Genomic DNA, 14347 nt, shown 5'->3' with positions numbered 1-14347 from the left:
AAAAGACACTGTTCAGGTCTAGACTTCATCAGTTTTACTTTGTTCCCTGAAGTTCAAACCTTACATTTCCCAGGCATACAGGAACAAAATACATCCAGGGGTTCACCCGCCCATCTCCAAGGGGGAAAAGGATTCTAGGTCAGGAGATAACAGGTTCAGCAAGAGAGTTGTAAATTAGATTTGAAGGGGGAAGGGAATAAACCCAATCTCATTAGAGATGGGCCTGGGGCGGCATGCCAGGGCTTGCGGTGGGATCGATAGCACAGCTGAAGCACGTTTATGCCAATGCCCGAAGCACGGGCAGCAAACAGGAGGAGCTGGAAGCCATCGTCCAGCAGGAAGACTGACATAGTTGCCATCATGGAAACATGGTGGGATAACTCACATGACTGGAGTGCTGCAGTGGATGGCTACAAATGCTTGTGAAGGGATAGGCAAGGAAGGAGAGGCAGTGGGGTAGCTCTGTATGTCGGGGAGCGTTTCAACTGCCTAAAGCTTAATGATGGTGGCAACAGGGCTGAGCATTTGTGGGTGAGAATCATGGTGAGGGCCAACAGGGGGATATCCTGAATGAGGGGATCGAGTGCACCCTCTGTAAGCGTGCCGATGACACCAAGCAGTGGGGAGCGTTGATCTGCCTGAGGGCAGGAGGCTCTGCAGAGGGTCTGGGCAGGCCGGGCCGATGGGCCCAGGCCGGTCGTATGAGGCTCAGCGCGGCTCAGTGCCGGGTCCTGCCCCTGGGTCACACCAGCCCCACGCAGCTGCAGGCTGGGGCAGGGGGCTGGGAACTGCCGGCGGGGAAGGGCCCGGGGGGCTGGTCAGAGCCGGCTGGGCATGAGCCCCCCGTGTGCCCAGGGGGCCGAGGGAGCCACCAGCTCCGGGCTGGTGTCACAGACTGTGTGGCCAGCAGGGCCAGGGCAGTGACCGTCCCCGTGCTCGGCCCTGGTGAGGCCGCACCTCGCACCCTGGGCTGGGTTTGGGCCCCTCACTGCAGGGGGGACGCTGAGGGGCTGACAACAGGTCTGGAGCACAAATCTTATGAGGATCGGCTGAGGGAACTGGGGCTGTTTAACCTGGAAAAAAGGGGCCTCATGGCAGATCTTATTGCTCTCTACACCTCCCTGACAGGAGGCCGTGGGCAGGTGGGAGTTGGTCTCTTCTCTCAGTTAACAAGCAACAGGACAAGAGGAAATGGCCTCAAGTTGCACCAGGGGAGGTTTAGATTGGATACGAGAAAAAGTTTCTTCACTAAAAGGGTGGTGAAGCATCGGAACAGGCTGCCCAGGGAGGTGGTGGAATCGCCATCTCTGGAGGTGTTTAAAATATGCCTAGATGCGGTGCTCAGGGATATGGGTTAGTGGTGGACTTGGCAGTGCTGGGTTAATGGTTGGACTTGATGATCTCAAAGGCCTTTTCCAACCTCAACGATTCCATGAGAAAATTAGGGAAGCCATACATCCATGGCTGAAGGAAAATTTTAGAACCCCTGCATTACATATAGACCCGCTTAGCCACTGCGCATGACAGTGTTCAAAGGCTGAGACTAAAGAGGTGAGAAGAGCCTGGGCAGGAGGCGCGGAGCTGCTGGGAGGCACCCCTGCAGGGCTGGCCAGAGGGGCGCTTGCAGCAGCGCTCTGCATCCTGCTGCCAAGTGCAAACCGGGACTGCTTCCATGCAGCTTTTCTGTAGGTCATCTGTTTTGACCTGGAACAGAGCACTGATATTTGGGCTCCAGGCCGTGGCTATTCAAGGACTGAGTTCATGTTTGCTAAGCTGTTAATTACTGTGTAGGACTTAGTTTAATACCAATGACACAGCAGGAAGTATCCCAAAGTCTCTAGTTTGCCATTCTCCACCAGTACCAAGGGGACTGTATAGCACTTCTTACTTCACATTATTATTTCTTTAAAAATTATCAGATCGCAGTTTCAAGAAGCCGCCACCCTAGAAATGGTATATATTTAAAAGAAAGGCAATTTCCAATTACTACAGTCTGTAAAAGCCAAAGATCAGATTCAATTACACTGCACTTTGCAATTTACAATCTGTTGGTTCTCATTCCAGCAGAGGCTTGTTAAATGCTCTCTTGCTGCAGACCTTCAAAATATGCTTACCTACTGAAAAAGAAGAGGTTCTCAGTCCAGAGTGTCACCATAACTGAAGCTATCAAAACCCAGGCCAGAGCCCAGCCTCCACTCAGAAACTCCACTTTGGCAAGCATGGCCCATAGCTGCATTTGGACCCAGTAAAGGAACTTCATGGGTTACTGAGTTAGCGTGAGCCCAAATTTAAAATGTAAATTCACCAGAATTCAGAAATAAGCTGATCAGATTCTGACAGGCACACTAACCTATTACACACGTGCCTCTAAATCCAGAATTTGAATGTCCTCCTTCAGTTTTCCTTTTTTGAGAATCAGGCCCTCCTGGCTTCACAGCTTGGTTGCTGTTGCTGTGGCATAGCAAATCTCCAGAGGTAACAACAGGCATGCGCTGAAGTTGCTTGCCCTAGTGTTTCCTAATGCACATTTAGGCAGACTGTTAATGCAAATACAACTACGGCAGGTTGCAAAATCCAGAGGACCACAAAAGGCAGTGAGATTCCCAGCTGGGTGGCCTTTTACAAGCCTCTTTTCATAAGTACAATGCAAACTGTCCCTTAGGTATGCTACTATAAAAATCAAGCAGCAACGCTAAAGCCAATAGAATTGTATCAGTTCACACCAGATCGAAATTTGGCACTCTCTAGGAAACCATGTAACAGTGGTATATGACTTGAACCAACGGGGGTTTCCAAAGAATCCATGGCTTGGGCAAAACACCAAGTGACTTGTGACCTGTTACAACAAAGCAGATTCAAAATACACCATTAAGGGGGATAGAAAAAAATATTTGTGAGAACAGTTACATTTCTAAACTTGTCCCAGAACTCGTCCCACTCACAGATTTACTCCTTCCCCCTTTTCTGCACATCTGCTTGTATGGACCTTGTCAAACACCAGAAAGCATGAAACTAAGGCAGAGGAGGAGAACACCAACAGAAATAACAGCATGCATTTCTCTCAGTATTTAAAGATGAGACTAATTTTCCAACCAGAAAATTGCCAGAAACAATGAACTGATCCTCTAACAAGGCAGCTCAAAATGATCTAAAATTTGTTTAGGAGACTAAATACCAACAACTCATTTCTTGTTTCTTGCCTATTAGTAATGGCATAGTGTGAAATTAGCACACTCCTGAATGTGCCATTGGCCTTACGCTGTGGTTATTTAACCTACAGTGTAATGGTGCAGTGCACCATGAAGAAAACACAGTTCAAAGTGGGCAGCTGCCATTGCAGATTTAGCTTTTATCCCAGGATGCGTTTGTTTTGTGTCTTCAATTTACATTTTTTTCTAATACTGTGACCTCCCTGCTCCCCTTTCTGCATTTCCTTTTTTAAACTTGCCTTACCAGGCGTTCCTGTTTTCATTTTTGCTTTGTTTTGGGGCACACTGGAGGCCAAAGATACTATAATAGATCTGCTATTGTTTCCACTAACAAAGAACTACATGACCAGTGACATGGGCTAAAGGTTTTTGTACAATCAGGGTAAATCAGAGTAATTCCAGAGAAAAGCATAGAGTGAAGGTCAGATTGCATAAACTTCTCCAAAGTCACAGGAGGAACCAGGTCATATAGCAGACGGCAATCTAAAACCTAGATTTGAACAGGTGTCAGTTGACCCTCCTGTCATGAAGAACGATCAGAAAAAGCACTGGGGGTGAATGAACGGGAACAAATCCTGAAGGAGCTGCAAGTGCGAGAGCCCTGGTTCTCTCAGAAGTCTGATGACTGCAAAAGCACAGAGCAGCCTGCAGGGCTGCTTGCCCTGACCTTCCCAGCCCTCGGGGCAGTACAGCGGGAGCAGCACTTGGGCAGCATCCAAGGAGAGGTTTTGTCCCTAAACACTGGGGCTAAGGAGGTTCCAAGGAAGAAGCGAAGGTGATTTTGGCAGCCCTGGGGAAAATCCCAAGGCAGTTTTTGAGGTGAAGTGAAAGCTAGGAGACAGGCAAACTTGGAAATGCAGCAGCAGCATCATCAGTTAAAATGGAAGTCATACGGATTAAATAAGACATAACTTCTGAGCTGTGAGTACCATTGGCAAAAGGAGCCAGGCAACTCAGTACAAAGGGAGCTTTAAAGCTGCATGTTTTTAGCTAAACAAACTAAATGTTAACAGGAGACACTGACATGAAGTTGGCTTTTATAAGGAAGAACTTTCCCTTCCTCCTTCCAGCAAGGCAGCAAGCCAAGCTGAAAGCTGATGATCAAAGGTCAGTCACCACTCCTGAATCTCACTAGTTATCAGGATCTCCACTGGAAACAAATGCTTTCACACTACAGTCGAGCACGTTTATAAGGGCTGCTGAAAGCTACATTTCAATTAATGCAGAGGTAATACACTTCGGGTTCTGGGCAACATCAGTATGTGAGATATTTCAAGTGGCAGTGAGTCAATACTCTATTACTAGCAGCTCAGCAGGCAAAGCACCTGCTGGGAATAGGGACACAGCTATGCTCTCCCCTCCTGGGAGGGAGCTAGGGTGGAGAAGCATCCACTTCTGCTGCTTACCCTGTGTTAGGTTTTTTAGATAAGCTGAGAGCTTTGGTTTCCAGGATTATCAGCTCAGCACCACTATTAAAGCCCTACATTTACTGTAATAACATGCTTCAAAATCTGCTTCAGAAAAACCCCCAAGTTTCTGCAGATGAAAAGGCTGCTAACATGAATTTTGAAAGCCAGCTTTTGTCTGCTCTACTCAAGTGTTCCTCCTGTTGGTCTTAAGATGCCTGCCTACCTACATTCCCCAGAAAGTTAGCATTTTGTTACTTCTGATAGAAAGTACTATTTATATCACTTACAAGGGACCATGCAACTGGGGTCACAGAGATAATTATTTATACTTAGGGAAGGAAACACGCAGCATTTCACATTTCCTGCACTAAAGACCCTTTGGTTTCTCTCAGTTTGGGTCTTGGCTACAAACTGCATTCCACTTTTTGACCTTGAGCTGTTGGGAAGTAGCTTCTGGACTAGACAATGAGGAAGAAACTGAAACAATGCTGGAGGGTTGGTATGGAGTTGTTTGCTTCTGAGCAGTGTCCTTGGTCCATTGATGGCAGATAGCCCCCACACCTACCTGGAATTTTCTGCTTCTCAGAGCTGATCTTGGTACAAACAAGGGCTTTCTTTACTGCCTATAAAAGTTACTCAAGGAAAAAAAATAGAAAAAAATACTTAAACAATGTCTGAAAGACATCATACTGGTTAACAGAAAGGCAGGGAATTGGGTTTTTTTGCCCACAAGACCATGCCTAGAAACTCCGTCCTCCTATGTCACATGCATATTACCACAGTGCTCATAGAAAAACAAGAACTTAACAAGGGAAATGGCAAAATCATGCATCTAATATGGGTGGGCTAAAAGGAAGCTGAAGAAGAAATAAAAAATTAAATATGCACAAGCACTGATTGAGTTGTGAGCATTAATAAAAAACTAAACTTTTCTTTATTGAGCTAAACAGGAGTTGGGACTGATCATTACCCAAACTTAATATGCAAACAGAGAAATAAAGCTGTATGTTTTTAATGAATGAAATTCACTTGGGAGACAGTTGGCACAAAGTCTAAGCAGAAATTAAGACCCACTTCAGTCCACAGAATAGGACTTAAAGCCATAGACTTCTCTTTTTACCAGGGCTCATTTCATCCTTCAACAGGCAGAGAAAGGAACAGAAAAGAAGAAACCAACACAAGAACTTCAGGGAAAAAAACCAATCTAACTCAAGTTGGAAAACAGCAGCTCAGCATGCTTTGTGGGTTTTCTTCCCCTTTTTTTAATTCCCCTTAAATTACTGTAGCATTTATTCCTCCACAGTGTATTCAAGTTCCTTGTATGTCATCACTTCAGAAAGGAATTTGAGTGGAGTGGGAATGCATAGCCAAGTATATGATTTGGATTACCTACAGCTTTCTCAAAAAATGCAGATTTATTCCTGCATCAGCTAATTTGAGATGTGCCAGCTAAGTAACACACAAGAAAAGTAGTCCCGTTCTTCTTAGCAATTACCTCTTTAGTTAAAGTTGGGAACAATTTTTTTCAAGTCTTTTGTCATATTGTTAAAATATGTTTTGAACACAAAACTGCTTGTTGTGCAGCAAATAATCCTTATGACATGCAGTGTCTAAAACCCTACAGTGACAGAGATCTCTGCACAGGACATTTTCACACTTGTATAGAGCCTCCTGACTTCGCTGTGGGTCTGGAAAGATGTGGAGCTCACTGCACACAGAGTCTACATCAGTAAAAACCATCAATAAAACTTTGCATGTTACCAATAAAAACCAACAGATTTCTATGTACCTTCCTTGCCAAAACAGTAGCACCATTTAAAAAAAAAAAAAAGGCAATGTTTGCTTCCCTGCTGTATATCAGAGCAAGGAAAAACTTCCTTTCACTTGCTGCTTTTCTCCTAGGTCTGCCTCTTCCAGCTGACCTTTGAGCAGAGCACAGATCATGGTGCAGAAAGCAGCACTGTTGTTCAGCTCCCTTGAATCACTTGGTTTCCATGTGAAGTTTAACCTCATTATCAACAACTCTCAACCATCACACTCGAAAATGGGCCCTTGAAATCCACAGGCTGCAACTTAATCAGTGCTGCAACTCCCACAGAGCACTTAGTATTGAAACAAGGATGACTGCGTTTCTTTAGAAGTTTGTCACATTTTATTCTGCAGATCAAAAAATTAAGCCATCATACATACCAAATTCACCCACTTCAGTTATTTTGCATGTAAATCTTGATTTCACTAGTTGTTCTGTATGCTATATTCATTCTGTGCACAAAGATGAAAACCCCAGCCAGAGTCAGGTCCTGCTGAAAGCTCTGACTGATTCTCATATTTCTCTTTGCTCTAGGGCCTATCTTTCTTCCTAACCTTTATATTCTTTCTCTGCCAGGCACACTACGAAAAAAAATATCTCTTCCATCCATTCACTGATGCTAGTGAGAGTAATGGCTTTTGTTCACAGTTTTAATATAGCATCATAGCCATTCTCCTCCAGGTCTTCCATGAAACAGCCTACTTGATCTCACCAGTAGTCACCACAGTCAGTTGAAATGTTTCTATGGATTTCAATGGGTATCGAAGCCAATCCTTACAAAACCCAACTTGTGCAGTTTTACTAAAATCTACTTTATACTAGGTGATCTATTTTTCAGGAAAGATTTTACTACTCAGAACAAGTCATAGGCCCACAGCTGCCAAAGTAAAAATAAATGGAAACATTAACTGAAATTGTGCCTGCAGCTCACACAAGAACGCCGTATCTTCCAGTCCAGCCTTCTATGACCAGCATGGGAAAGTACTTGTCAGGTTCAACAAATTAGTGACCAGCACAACAAATCTTTAAGCATATTCAGCTAACCTGGTGGGCAATCAGCCAGAAGGCAAAGGAGAAGACAGCCTTCTTACCAGTCTACTCTCTGTGGCATTTGCTGTCAGAGTCTCATCCTTGCTAACCTCTGACAGATGCACCAGCAGTCTCCTCCTGAATTATGCAACTGTTTGCTTCGTTCTTCTTCACCTGTTAAGCTAAGGACAACCACAGCGTTTCAGCTACAACATGCAAAAAGTACTAGGCTCACCTGAAGTTTGTATCAGGTGAAAAGTCATGGAAAAAGGGCTTTAATTATATCTTTCTTTTTTAATACCTATCACACGTCATCCTGTGATCTCTGGCAACACTTCTCAGGTGGGCCTGTGAATGAGAACACTAACATTCAAGTGTCTGGCACAGCCCTTCTTGCAAGCGTTCTGGCGCTGCTCTTCCTTCTCCTGGTTTTGAAAATCTAGATGCAATTTGCAATACGCAAAACACTTCGGCAGAGGACCAGCAGTTCAAGGTGGCTCACATTTTTTAAATTCTGCTTCATCACCACATCATAAAAGTACTTTTGTTCCCACTTAGCTTATTGTAACTTTGGATATGTTACATGCTTGGAATTGCTCACATGGCAGTGAGTACAAAGCAAGGTGACTACACCTGGACTTGGTAAAACATAGCCTACTACTGCACTGAATAGAGACAAGTTTTCCTCAAGCAGGGGATTATTCAATTTAGCCATAGGCTCATTCATATCATATTCTCTCATCACAGGGTCATGACCCAGCTGAGGTGACTTAATGCTGATCAACAGCTTCCAGAACGAAAGTCCGATCAAAGAAAAAAACCATTCAGTCTTCAATTTCAAACTTCCACTTCCATTCCTTCATCCCTTTTCCTCCTTCCTGGCAAGAAAACCAGCACGAGCTTCTCTGGGTGCATCATTATCCAACCTCCACCCACAGCAGAGCCCAGAAGCCAGTTTCTAAAACATCAGGCTCTTCACCTCCCAACTTCACAGTTCCCCAGCGTCTCTTTCCAGAACTTCTACCTACAATCCCAGCCTAAAGGCTTTCAGGCCCTTTTCCAAGGGCCTTGCTTCATTAAGAGTCCTCACTACGAGATCTTCAGTCTTAATACCTATGGATGTCCTATATCTCCTAGCAAGCCCATTTCCTTTTTCATGTAGTTTTATGTCTGCTCCCTTCATCTAGGGCAAAGTAAACAGAAATAAGGTTGAGCCCCTGTTCCTTTGAAGGGTCCAGCTCACCATATGACAGGACGCTGAGTGTAGATCTGCACATGGGGCAGTTTGGCCCATCAGCATCGAAGCACCCGTTTCACCTGAGCTTCTGGGACATTGACTGCAGCTCAGCAAAGCAGACAGACATGTTTAAACATGAGAACAGCCCCTAGGAATCAGAGTAGCAACATTTCCTACTCACCTACATAAATGCTTAACTGCATCACAGCTGATGTGACCTAGCTTTGGCTCTGGATTTAAGTGCCAGAGGCTGGGTTTTTCACTTGCTGCTTTAAAGGAACTTAGCTAGCCTCTTTTTTCAGTTATTGAACTCCAGCAGGTTTAGCTAATGTCAGAGGAAATCATGAGTCCTTTGGAAATCTCTGAAATTTAGGCACATAATGTGTAAAGGAAGACTACAAACAATGCAGCCAAACAAGTAAATTTTGGCAATTACACAGTCATTTACTAAGGGAACAGCATACAGAGAGGAGGAATTAACTGGGAAGTACTCTTTTGTAAAATTATTTGCCCAATTTCCATGTAAGCTCTCAGCAAATCTTGGAAATTACCTTTGAGATTTCCAGTCACTGATACACTGTTGCCAGCCCTCTATTTCCAGGCCACAGAGATAGCAAAGACCCACTGAACAACCCTCCTCTGCTTCCAGGCAACTTTTCTGCTGTTTTCTACGGGGGTGACATTTTCAAACAGTAAGAATATTCCACCTGCTACAGCACACTGTCCCTCTCTCCATTTCAGGAGCACTGCAGGATCTGTGATTCACCACTGCTGGGTGCACAGAGCAAAGGGGCTGCAAACTGGCTCCAGAATAAACCTAGACATACAAGTCCACTACCTTGAAACACAAAGCCAACTCCACCAGCTCAGCACTGCCACTGCAGCACATGGTTCTTGGTGCAGAGAGAATCATGAAGGCTTGAAGAGAGACCCTAGAAAGCTGCATTACTGCCAGTCCTTCTGAGAGTCACCAGAGCAGGATCATAAAGTTAGGTCACTATTTATTTCCACATTAACTCCACTCAATAGGAGTGGGCCAGGTACCAGTACTAAAAGAACAAGCCTAGCCTTTAATTAAAGGCCTGATACTTGACACAAGCATGAAAATGTAGCAGTAAGTATCTTTTAAAAAAAACGTTTCATTTCCTTCAAATATATGGATGCACTCATCTCCAGGGTTGCAGCTGCCAGCCAAAAATCCATCCATCTCCAGAGATGAATAGTGAGATGAGACACCATATCCTCTGAAATGAATTCCCCAATATTCAGTTGTCCAGCTTCAATTCATGAATTCTGCATAAAATGTTTCAGGGAACACAGTGCATCTCAGCTAAGGATGATTTATTAATAAACAAGATCATTTTATGAACACAGAAATTAGAGAAGGTCAATAAACAAGCCCTATTTTAATAACATCTTTTGCATTTTTCCCCAAGAGAACCAGAGCAGCAAGTGAATTTGTGCTTGCATGAAAACTCCAGCTCCACATATTCTACTGCTGTTAATCTGTGTTCTTAATTGCTCTGGGGCAAGCCTGTTTGCATCAGCTGAGGATAAGGCCTTTCTGGATTTGATTCACCATGGGGTACCAAATATAGCTATGCTAAAACGAGCAATAGCAAATTGATACAAAACAGAAATAAGGTGCAGGAGAACATGGTCCTCTCCAAGAAGTGCAGAGTGCATCTTAGGTAGACAAGTTATGTGTTTTTAGAGGAAGGTCCTAATTAAATCATCCACCAGTAAATGAGTGAATGGTCATTTTTTTTGGTTGAGCAACAAGCAGGAGAGCTCTACAGGCTGTTAAAACACTTTATCCCCTGCATGGTCATTTTCAGCCTATCTATCTATGGCCTGCCTTTTGAGGTATTACTGTATTAAAAATGTTCTTCCCTGAAGGTATTTCCACACTGCAGCAGATGTCACTGACTTGGCAGTATTTGAAGGGTCTATTAAAAGTAATGCAATTAATTACTGGGGTTGTCATCACAGCACTGCTTTTGAGATATTTAAAATGGTTTATTATTGATAGCCTAATCCTGGAAAGTGCTGAGCACCTTCACACTCAACCATGGACACTGAGACAAGGGCCAACGCAGGCTCCCCTGTCACTGGGCATCCTCGGGTGTCCTCCTGACGCTACTGCTGTGCGTGGCATCCAGCACAGGGCACAGTGCCACCATTTCTAGCTACTGACCGTGAGCCCACTCCCCGCTGCCTCGCTGAAGGGACCCATCATACATAACCTGTGGTGATAAAGAAGGGGAAGAGAGGGATCAGGAGTGAAGTTAAGCCTGGGAAAGGGGGAAGGAAAGATGTTTTCTTTAATTTGTCTTTTTGCTTTCCAATACCCAAATCAGTAATTAAATACATATATAATAATTGGCAATACGTTAAGTTAATTTTCCCCAAGTCTATCCTGTTTTGTCCATGATGGTAACTGGAAGTGATCTCCCTGTCTTCATCTCAATGCATAAGCTTTCTCATTCCTGTTCTTCCTATTCTGTCTCCCCTTCCTGCAGGGGAATGAGACCAAGCAGCTGGTGGGACTTTGGCTGCCAGCCATGGCCATCCCACCACACCTCAACAGCAAACTTCTCATATAGACAAATGTTGAATCATGTGCAGGAGAACTGGGAACTACAGCACCTGTGGTAACCTCAGTGAAAGGCAGTGGGTTCTGGTGCCGACTGAGCACTGAACTCAGCCAGAGCTAGACCACCACCTTTGCTAAAATGTCTGGTTGCATCTTATTTCTTCATGAGGAAGCGTCTCTTGGGTTCTGCTAAATTTCTGACAACACATTTGACTTCCATCTTGGGACACAAAATGCAATATAGCAAAGCATCCCTGAAAAATTGCTGAGCTCTGCTCTGTGGCAGTAATGACAACATCTATTGCCAATAAAATGAACACATTCTGAGACACGAAAGAAAAATCTATAGGCATACAGAGGATAAGAAAAGTAGGAGCAATCTACTGAATGGGTCTCTAAAACACAAATCTTTGGTTAATTTCAGTTGCAGATATTGCTGCCGTTTGTTTCATTTTAGACATACCACCAGCAAACAGAAACGAAGCATCAGATACAGGGTTAGATTATAGAAGATAATTTACACACAGCTTCCTCTCGAAATTGATTCAGATCCTCTCAGATACGAACCAGGTCATGTAAACTAAGAACTCCCTAAATACTGAAAGAGTAAGGCTAAATATGAATTTGAAATATGAAAAGAAGGGGGATGTCTCCAGGCATCTTTCTCAGCATCCTCAGCGATACTGAAGACAGAGTCATTGGCACGTTAATGACAGTAACGTACAATATTAAACCAAAACTTTTCTCAAAGGGCCAAGAAATATTACAAGGGAAGTAATTTAAGTGTGGCTAAAATAGAAAGAAAATACAACACAAGCAGATTTAGGACCTCACCTGAAGTCTACTGAATTCAGGATAGAAAGCTCTTGACTCAGTGATGCTTTCTTGAGTGAGAAAAGTTCAAACTAACATTTTCTCTGCAGGAAACAAAGCCAGATACTCCTCTAAGAGACAAATCTGAAAAGCAACAATAGCAAAAGTCAACGAGAAGTGAAAGCAGGGAGCTAGCTAGGTATTACTATATCATGCAGCTCGGCAGCTATGCAAGCTAATATATTTTGGGCTGCAAACGCATACATACATGATCTGGTGCTATGCCAAGGGACCCAGGCTAACTGCGTTACCAAAACCTCTTGGCTGTGTTTGCTTGGCACCCCATTCGATCTCAGAGGAGCAGGATGTTTTACCTCAGTAGCAGTCAGTGTCAGAGCAGCATGTGAGTGTGGCCAGGAGAACTGCATGCTGGCAAAACCCAAGCTGTCTAATTTTCAGCTACAACGCAGGTCTGAAATTCATGGAAGTTTTCCCAGCTGTTGAAAGAAAGGGAAAAGAAAAAGAAAACCCAATATCCAGGAATCTTCTATACAGATCATCATAGCTGGATGCACTCACTTGAAGAGCTGAAGCCCTCCTTGTAGCTGCGAGACGATGTGCCAGATGCTGTCTGCTGGCCACAGTGGTGCTCTCAATGAGGTGAACACTCTCTCCTTTGGAATAGGAAAAGGCTGTACTTGATCCCAAAGTAGAGACTGTGGATAAACAGGCTAAACTTACCTCTGTTTGTGAAATTACATGAGAAGTTCAACATCTGAGTGTCATTCTATTCTGCACCAATCCCCCCCACCCACCCCCCACCCCCTTCCCTTTCTGGGAGTTGAAAGAAATGAATTAACGGGAATTCAGTTGACCTTCTGTTGTTTAAGACTGAGTCTTACTTGTTATGTTCATACAAGGTGGCACAGAACTAAGCAGACATCTAACCTAGACAGGCAGGCTTTTATGTTATGTAAAGTATAAGCAGATTTCAAAGTAAAGCTACTATTAACCTCTGCCTAATTTCTTCTAAAAGGATTTTTTAAGAATTTGAAAGCAGGGCAAAGTGAAAGCTGTATTTCAAAGTAAGCAAAGACCAATGAGAAAACACACGACTCAAGCATACTGCAATGCTTCCCTTCATCTGTCTTTCCATTTAGGTTGAATCTCTTAACATCAGGCAGCCCCTCTTGCTCTGCATACTGCACACCTCAAAGCAGTGAAACCTTGATCCCCAGCATGTCTACGTAACAGTAATAATCATAACGATTCCGAGATAGCAGAGGGTGTTAGTCCAGGGAAGATTAGCTCATGGTGTAGGTCTTAGGAATTTACTACCTAGTTTGGGAAACATCTGTTGAACATAAAGAAGCAATTGTACTGCTACTTTCCTCTTAGTCATGTGCTAGAAGCTTCTTATTAAGGATATACAAGTGACCTGTGTGACAATTTACTGCCTCAATGCTTTTCCTTATGGACGCTGCCAAAATCGTGCTGTCACAAATCCTGCTAGTAACGCTACAGGATCTCTGTAGGGACATTTCAGCACCCTGCCAGGAGCAGACCAGAGGATGAGCTAGGACACACGGTTTACTTAGCAGTTTAGTCCCCAAACAATAACACAGACAGATACAGAGCCCAAATTCCTCTCAATTCACACCCAATAGGAGGAACTGGGTAACAACAGCTGCTTTTCCCTTCCTATTTCAATACCTACCTATCTGAACAGGGCTGACTATGGATCTGACACTGGAAACCAAAGGACCTATCAGGTAATGTAGCACTTCTTTTATAACAATAGGGACATTTCCTCTAGGTTACTGTATTCTAAGCCTATATAATGAAGCTAACACCATCATATTATCTGGTCCTCAACAGCTGGGTGCTCTACTCTTGCCAAGCTCTTTTCCCTGTGTTTGGATCAACTATGGCTTTTGTGAACCCTCTTCAGACCTTTCCTCAAATTTCCACATCAGTGACAGCTTTACCAAAACGCCCATAATATGGGAAAGTCCAGCGACCCATATTGGAGTCCCAAGACCTCACACTAGGATTTTTAACATTTCTAACAGCCCTCTGGTTCAGCTTCAGCTACAGGTAGGCACATTAAAGCAACCATCCATTAAAGTCTGACCAAGGTTAAAATAGGCTGTGCAGATTCAATGTATTTGTTACTCTATTTTCCCTTAACTCCTGCAATGTAACTCCTCCACCAAGCATGCTGACCTCACATCTGCATAAGAT

General features: G+C 43.9%; 1 protein-coding gene across 4 annotated transcripts in view; it reads right to left on the bottom strand.

The window, feature by feature from the left end:
• The window catches only part of LOC308072025 (uncharacterized protein), a 44673-nt gene extending 30688 nt beyond the window's left edge, over window positions 1–13985 (bottom strand). For 3 of the 4 annotated variants that reach the window (XM_080408320.1, XM_080408325.1, XM_080408326.1), the window contains exon 1: window positions 65–13985. The gene's annotated coding sequence lies outside the window, so the exon portion shown is untranslated. The remainder of the gene's footprint in view (window positions 1–64) is intronic. The other variant, XM_080408321.1, reaches the window with a different exon arrangement.
• Window positions 13986–14347: the final 362 nt, after the last annotated feature.

The sequence above is a fragment of the Falco punctatus genome (assembly GCF_963210335.1).
Source record: "Falco punctatus genome assembly, chromosome: 12".
Taxonomy (NCBI): Eukaryota; Metazoa; Chordata; class Aves; order Falconiformes; family Falconidae; genus Falco; species Falco punctatus.
Note: the sequence above shows the minus strand (reverse complement) of the source record. Positions and strands in the feature narration are given on the sequence as shown.